Source organism: Cryptomeria japonica, chromosome 3 (genome assembly GCF_030272615.1).
Source record: "Cryptomeria japonica chromosome 3, Sugi_1.0, whole genome shotgun sequence".
Lineage (NCBI taxonomy): Eukaryota > Viridiplantae > Streptophyta > Pinopsida > Cupressales > Cupressaceae > Cryptomeria > Cryptomeria japonica.
This window is the reverse complement of record NC_081407.1, coordinates 358,920,364-358,929,234: the sequence shown is the minus strand read 5'-3', so window position 1 is coordinate 358,929,234 and position 8,871 is coordinate 358,920,364. Positions and strand designations below refer to the sequence as shown.

The window sequence follows — 8,871 nt, the reverse complement described above, 5'->3', positions numbered from 1 at the left end:
CACATATGTGATATGATTTTTAGGCACCTTCTCTTTTTGTCCTATAGCTACTTCTCATAATTTTACGTTAATATGTTTTGGATACATGGAGAACTCTAGGAGAGTTATAGTGTAGTTGTTTGTTGCAAGTGTAGATCAGTATGATTATTGTTTGTACTACATGGTTTTAATTATTAACCACACCTTTGTGTGAATGTTTATTGGTAGAATTTGTATGCCTTGATGTATTTTTAGATTTGACATTACCTATTAATTAGGAGTTCTTAGATATGTATGTGGTTCATTGATAGGTTTCATGTCATGGATATTTTGATTGTATTTTATGGGTTGGATATATTGTCGGCATGAGTTCTAATGGTTTTGGATACCTTTGAGGTATGGATAATTAGATGTATTAGAATTTATTGTGATTTATACCTTAGTCATGTGGGTTTTTTCCTTGGTAGTAGCTTGGAGCCTTTGTTATCACTTAGATTTGATGCTTACATTCTTTGGACCAACGCATCTCCACCTTAGTTTATTCCTTTTTTTTTTTTTTTCATATTTGGCAAGTTGGAAGATGAGAGGAGTTCTTTCTTGAGATGGTGGTCAACTTGGATGTTGGTGTTGGTATTTTGATAAAGCATGTGAACATCTTGGAGGATTCATGTTAATTCATGAATGGCTATGATGATGTATTTCATTCATTGAACCTTATGCAAATCATACAAAAAGTGCATGGATGTTAGAAAAAAGGCATTGTACACTTTGCACAAGAAATAATTATTTTAATTATTTGAAAATAGATATTTATTAATGGTGCATCTTTTGAGATGTGTTTAGCTACACTAGATATATATTTGGGAGCACTTGTAAAGTTGTATGAGACATTGATTAGATAGTTTATTTGTAGGAGACATAGGAAAACTATTTAATGCACAATTGCAATATATTTGTAATAGGGTAAATATAAATATTTATTTGTGGTACATCATTAAAGATGTTCTTAGCTACATTAAATATTTATTGGGACCACTTGTGAAGTTGCATGGGACATGATTAAATATTTTATGTGTGGGAAACATAGGACAAATAATTAATATTTGTGACAAATATTTACTATTGGTGGTTGGGTTTTTCCTCATAAGGGTTTTCTTAGGTTATATAGATTGTGTCATCTTGATGATATGTTTGTCTATTCTTTTGCATAGTGGATTTTGAGTGCCTTTTTTTTTACATATGTTTCTCTCTTGGGGTGATGTGAAAATGTTTTTATTGCTATAATTTTTTTCTATCGTGCTACTTATTCCTTAGATATCATCAATATTGACTTATATACCTAAATATAATAGCTAGGATGACTTTGTTACAAGTACAGTTGTCGTTGCACCAAAAGATCGACCTATTAATGCCCAATACAACCACTAGACTTATAGAATCCATAGGAGGTGGTTAAGCCATGTCACAAACCCGAGCATTGCGCTGCACAACACAAGAAGACCAAGGGTGCACACCTTGCAACAATCCCCCCCAGTGCAAGCGAGGGTTTTGAACCTGTGACCAGGCTCTGATACCACTTGTTATAAGTGCGGTTGTCATTGCACCAAAAGATCGACTTGTTAATGCCTGATACAACCACTAGACTTATAGAATCCGCAAGAGGCGGTTAAGTCATGTCACAAACCCAAGCGTTGCGTTGCACAACACAAGGAGACCAAGGGCACACACCTTGCAACAAACTTAATCATCCAAATAAAATTATAATAATGAACACATAACTTAATTAAGAGTTAAGGTAGTCACAAGATAAGTACTCATAATTGTATGAACACTAAATGACTAGTGTTAGACCATTTAGAAGCTACATAAGCTTTAAACTTAAGTGACACGACATGCCCTATTTTTTAGAATATTGACTCCTCATCACATATCAACTTATGTTTCTTAGGTACCATAAATATGGATTTCTTAATATACTTCTCATTAGAAGATAAAAAAATAGTATTTTTTAGTAAGTCAATCTTTTACTTCAAAGAAGCCTTGCCAAAGGAAGTCCTTAACTTTTTTTGGACAAGAAGTAGACAAATGATCAATACCAAAATAATGTTTCTTTATGGAAGCCAATTTTTCATAATCTAAATGGTGATTCTATATACCGTTTTCTAATTTTAAAATATTTTATTTGGAAATCCCTTAGATAGACCCAATCCAACTAATATACAAGCAAACATTGAATGAGATAGCTTTCCAATTTTATAGAAATAGATACAAAATTACAGGTAAGAAATTACTTATGCTTTCATGAGTAGATGCAATATAGGAGTGAAGAGGTAGATTAGCAGATCTAACCTAAATTAGAAGGACATAAAAGTTCTCAATAAGAGTATTGAAATACCAAACTAGGGCTTTGTATATAACAAGACATTTTTCCAAGACCAAGGGCCCTTAGTAAAGATTATATAGCTATCTATTTTAGATGTAAACACCACTATGAGAATTTCTTAAGCATAAGGAAAAATACCTATTTGGCCATTTATTTTAGGCTACCATGAAAATATTGCCCATTCATTCAACTCCTTCAAATTATTCCTAAATTGAACCTATTTATGAGCGCTAGATTTCCTCATAAGTTGTTGGTTGATATTTACCTTACCATTAAGCTCTAAAATTGGGATATTACTATGAGTTTTACTTTATTGCTTGAAGCACCACATTTCTTGGATCAACATATATAGATGTCCTTCTAGATCCATCAAATTTTACATATGAAAAACTCCTTTAGTAACCCTTCATTCTAGTGACTTGGGAATCACTAAGTGAATTACTCTTATACATATTCAAACCACCATTTGATTTAAGACCCTTTCAAAGTCACCATAGCATAACTGCATATATTTGACAAAAAATGGTGATATGTCACCTAAGATACTCTAGCAAGATCATTGGGACTAGGGTTAGATGAATGAGCTCCCATGGTAGCCTACTTATCTATCTCTAATGTATTTTTACTCTTTTAAACCAAATTTACCAAATAACAAAAATATATTGATTCTAAATTTATTCAAAGAGAAGATATCACTAAAAAAAAGAGTAAAAATAATATCATACTAAATAATGGTACATATTATATCATATTATCTTTGTATTCATGGATAGTATTTCCAAACATATAGTGAATGAAGTGTTAAAACCTAATCTTTTAACTCCTTAAAAAGTTCACCTCAACAACAAAATACACTTTTTCTATAATTTTATCCAAATAGATGATATCACTAATAAAAAATCATATACAAAGTCTAAAAGAATTTAATGCTTGTAACAGTAGATACAAATAATATATATTAAATATGTAAATATATATTACCATTATACATATACTTAACTATATTGCATTTCTTAACAAGGAAAGAAGTAATAGAATTTCAATTATAAATTGTCTTAAATACTAATTCTTTGTAATTGTCATATTCTTATGTAAATTCAACACACACACATATTATGCATATGTGTATATGTATATATTATATTATATATGTACATGTACAAACACATATGCGTGTGTGTGCACGTGCGCACACACACACACACTTATACATGTATATGTACACGTACACACATACATGTACATGCATATATAATTTTCTTATGTATGTATGTATGTATGTATGCATGCATGTACGTATGTACATGTATGTTTATACATACATACATTTATATATATAGATATAATTTCAATATATGTATATCTATATACATATAGATACATGTGTACTTATACATGTGTATGTACACATACACATATATGTACATGTATGAAATTTTCATAAATATATAAAAATTTGTTATTTTATATAAATACATATATACAAACTATTAAAATTCTTTCTTTAAAAAAATCTAAGAATCATCCTCCACATTACACATATTTATAAAAATAAATTTAATATCAAATTTGAAATTCTAAATTCCAAATTTATTCATAAAAGACCCACTCCCATAGATTCCAATATCCAACTATTTAAACTCTGGCCTTAAATATCTAAGAATTGCCATCAATACTACACATTTTTATTAACAATATATTTAATGACTAATTATAAGTCCAAATTTATTCAAGTTTGTATACTTCATTGTGGATCAATACAGTTAGTAAGCATATCATGCATAGAATTGCCCGAAGTTACATATCGATACATTTATGCATTGTTCATTTGGTAAATACAGATATCTGTGAAATAAATTCAAAGAGGCCTGAATTAAAATTGGCTTTTGTATGTAGATCCCATTCGCAAACATACTTTTCAAAGAGCCCTGAAGGGTAATAAGCTATTTAGGTATTTTTCCTCAACATACTTTTCACAACCCTCTCCAGACTTCTGGGTAAAATCTCTACGAAGACGAGGAATTTAAAGATAGGGATTGATTAACTGTTACGAAGAACAGAGGAATTCATTCAATTTTAAGTAAATAAGCATGGTGCCCAGGATATGGTGGAGATGGTTTATACTGTTAAGCTGTTACTTTGTTTGAGTGAGAAATTTATTGATGCAGGAGTGAATGAGCATACCCATCCTCATATACAGATCCCACACACTTTTACGAATTCGAGGTAGAAAAATAATTTGTGCAGCAGGGGTTTCCAAGCCATTGGTCTTCAAGCGCCCGACTCAGGCTCTTCTTGTACAGGTACATAAGTATACAACATCTAGCTCTGGTTTATGTCAATTTGAACAATTATAGAATAAAATTGTCTTTGAAAAAACCTTGTTAAATTAGATTTGAGAGTTGTTGAAAATTTCAAGTTCAACGGTCACCCGATCATTCTTTTACTTCGACCCCTCATTTCCAGACTGTCTCTTCAAATCATTTTCGACTGTCTCTTGATATTTGAAGAGTTAAACATTTGTATGAAACGATGATGTAACACTGAAAGATATTGCCTGTTATAATCGTTAATGGTGAACCACAGAATTTGCTGTATTATGTGTTCTTTTTTTATTGTCTTTATTTTTAATTTTTCCTCTTGATATCATTTAATCTGCTCTTTGAACTCGAGAAGTATTTTTTTTTAATTTGATTTAGGCGTGGATCTTCATTAGCCATTTAACCTGAGACCTAAAGTATGAGTACCAGTGGAAGACATGGCGGAAGACGGTCATCTGGGAAACAGTTTTCAGAGGGAGAAATCTCGTCAGAAGAAGACAGAAAGCATAAGATTAGCGGAGATGAGAAGCATGTAACGGATAGGAGAAATACGCCTATTGACGGAGATAATGCTAACGTTAGGGTTTATCACGAGGAACATAGCAATGAGAGGGATCACGGTAAAAGGCATCGAACAGACAGTTTCAAATCCCACGCTGACAGGAGAGACAGAGACAAAGACAGAACCCGCGAGCATGAGGGGAATCATGGTCGTAGGAGAAGTTTGTCAGGAAACAAGAGGGACAGAAAAGCTGTGGAAGTGAATGTTTCTGGTTTTGTCTCAGCTTCAGTTCAGAATGAGAATGGTGAAGGTGTTGTTAGAGGGACTGAGAAGGGTGTTGGAAGAAGTGGGGGCGTTTACATTCCCCCATTCAAACTGGCCCAAATGATGAAAGATGTACAAGACAAGAGCAGTGTGGAATACCAGCGCATGACTTGGGATGCCCTTCGAAAGAGTATCAATGGTTTAGTAAACAAGGTGAATGCATCCAACATCAAGAACATCATTCCAGAGCTGTTCGCAGAGAATCTCATCCGTGGAAGGGGTCTATTTTGTAGGTCTTGTATGAAATCCCAAATGGCATCCCCTGGATTTACGGATGTTTTTGCAGCCTTGGTTGCTGTGGTAAATACGAAGTTTCCTGAAGTTGACAATTTGCTTTTGCGAAGAATTATTTTGCAGCTCAAAAGGGCATATAAACGCAATGATAAGCACACGTTGATTGCAGCAGCAAAATTCATAGCTCATTTAGTGAATCAACAAGTTGCACATGAGATCATTGCCTTGGAACTTCTCACCCTTTTACTAGAGAATCCTACAGATGATAGTGTAGAGGTTGCTGTTGGGTTTGTGAAAGAGTGTGGGTCTTTGCTGCAAGACCTTTCGCCGAAAGGTCTTTATGGGATCTTTGAACGATTTAGAGGTATTCTCCATGAGGGGGAAATTGACAAGCGAGTACAATTTTTGATTGAAGGTCTTTTTGCAATTCGCAAAGCTAAGTTTGAGGGTCACCCGGCTGTGCGTGCAGAATTGGACCTTGTAGAGCAAGAAGATCAGTTAATGCATGAAGTTTTTCTAGAAGACGAACTTGATCAAGAAGCTGGTTTGGATGTTTTCAAGCCAGATCCTGAGTTCTTAGAACATGAGACAGCCTATGAAAAACTAAAGAAAGATATCCTCCGAGATGCTTCTTTGGATGAACCAGAAGGGGAGAATGATTCAGGTGATCAGTCAGATGATGATGATAATGATGAAGAGGAAGTGGAGGAAACACTAAGAATACAGGATGAGACAGAGACGAACTTGGTCAATTTAAGGCGCACAATTTACTTGACAATCATGTCGAGTTTTGATTTTTAGGAAGCTGGTCATAAGCTACTAAAGATCAAGCTTGGACCTGGTCAAGAGATGGAGTTGTGTATCATGCTATTAGAGTGCTGCAGTCAAGAGAGAACATACCTTCGTTAATATGGTCTTCTTGGTCAAAGATTCTGTATGATAAACAAAATTTATCAGGAATTTTTTGATAAGTGTTTTGTACAACAGTATTCTATGATCCACAGGCTGGAAACGAATAAACTACGTAATGTTGCAAAGTTTTTTGCTCACTTGCTTGGCACGGATGCTCTTCCATGGCATTGTCTTGCATATATACGTCTGACAGAGGAGGATACTACTTCATCTTCCCGTATCTTAATAAAGATTCTCTTCCAGGAGTTGGCAGAGCAGCTTGGTATAGTGTTGCTTAATGAGAGGTTAAATGATCTGACAATGCAAGAGTCCTTTGATTCAATTTTCCCTAAGGACAATCCCAAAAATTCACGGTTTGCTATCAATTTCTTCACTTCCATCGGTCTTGGTGGTATCACTGAGAGTTTACGGGAGCATTTGAAGAATATGCCAAGGCTTATAATGCAGCAGCAAAAGTCTATCCCCGAGTCAGATGAATCGACCTCTAATGACGATTCTTCTAGTTCATCAGGCTCGCTGGATTCCGATACATCAGAGTCAGATTCTGAGAGTGAAACAGACAGTGAGAGGAGGAAGGAGCAAACAAGAAAGAAAAACATTTCAAAGCATAATACTGAGTATGAGAAAACAAGAATAAAGAAAAGGGCTAGGACATCTGATTTAGAGGATGAAAATGAGAGTAACAGCGACAGTGACATAAACAAAAGGAAAACTAAAAGGAAATAAAAATATATATTCAAAGGCCCTGGCAGACACTTTTCTCCTGGACTGTAACAAACAAAAGGATCACTTCAAATGCTTTGGTTTTATATGACAGATGATTATTAGAAACTGTAATGCTGTCTTTATGTACTTTAATAGCCATGGCTTTCAGAATTATGTCTCTGATAGGTAATGGATAAACGGCATTAGGAGGGAGAAAAGATCAAAAGGCCAAGTGCAGATTGTAATAATACTAGACCAATGAATCCTGTTCTTTGTTGAAAATTTCTTATTTTCCATGTCATCTGATATACCATAATCAAACTGGAAATGTAAATTCAATAAGATGTTTTGTCCTTTGATATTACATTGAAAATGTCTTTTTATACTTGTAGCCACTTGGCAACTATTTTGTTAATGAAGTGAGAGGACTGTATCTTCTTTATGAATCGATAAAGAGTAAATTTAGGAACATTTTATGAATAATATGTTTCTGTAGAATAGGATAGATTTTCTTCATTGTTGGAATAGCCTGTGCTGTTTTATTTTTTGTGTAAACAAACTATTGCCAGTAGCCAATTCTTTTTTTAAAAACGAAAAAAAGAAGCTTGTATTACTAAGTGCTAGCAAAAATTATATCCTTTCTTAGTGGATGAATGATTAGCATTTGAACTCAGCTGATACTATAACATATATGTCAAATACTCTTCATGAACCTAAGACCTAGCTGACATGTTAAGACTTCAAGTAATCAGATGAACCTTATATTTGTTATCAAGAAAACCATAATGCCAATTCCTTCTATTAATTGTCAGGTTTGGATTGAAACCATTATAATAAGCACCATTTGCAACAATTACCTTTCACCCAATATTGATTTGATATGCCGGGGATTCACTCAATAACAAGTATGCTATCATATGCATGCCTTTTGGGACAGGATAGTGTTGTGAGGTATTCACACATCGCCCCATCGCAAATGGGGACCCCCACTTTTTTTTTGCTTCCTAGGTTGTGTTTGAGTCTTTTGCTATTAGCCTTTGCATTAGAGAAGCATAGGCGCTTAAAATGGCCAGGAGTCAGGTGAATAGCCTTGTGTGAAATGCAAAGTAAGTGAGTGAGTTTATAAGGTTTGCATCCCATGTCAGTTGATTAAAGGTCTAGTTAATGAGTTCATTGAAGTTGCCCACTTCATGTTGAGTGAATTTTCCTGGAGTCTTTTGCTTGAGAATTGGTGTAAGTATGAGTTTGAGCAATTGAATGAATTATTCCAAGGATTGAAATCTTGTGCAATGAAGTAATTAATAAGCTCATTTGTAATCTGCCTCATCTCTAACTCTTCTCTAGGTTTTAACTTCATGACTCACACTTTCGAAGTGAACTTCATGTTTGAAGGATATGGATTGAACTTCATGTTTGAAGGCTTTGGAGTGAACTCCATGCTTGGGAGATTTGGAGCGACCTTCTTCATGTTGGAAGTGGAAGAATAAAGGAAATTGCGTACTTCATGATCA

At 34.1% G+C, this 8,871-nt stretch overlaps 1 pseudogene; it reads left to right on the top strand.

The window, feature by feature from the left end:
• Window positions 1-4,123: 4,123 nt before the first annotated feature.
• LOC131080004 (uncharacterized) lies at window positions 4,124-7,724 on the top strand (annotated as a pseudogene).
• Window positions 7,725-8,871: the final 1,147 nt, after the last annotated feature.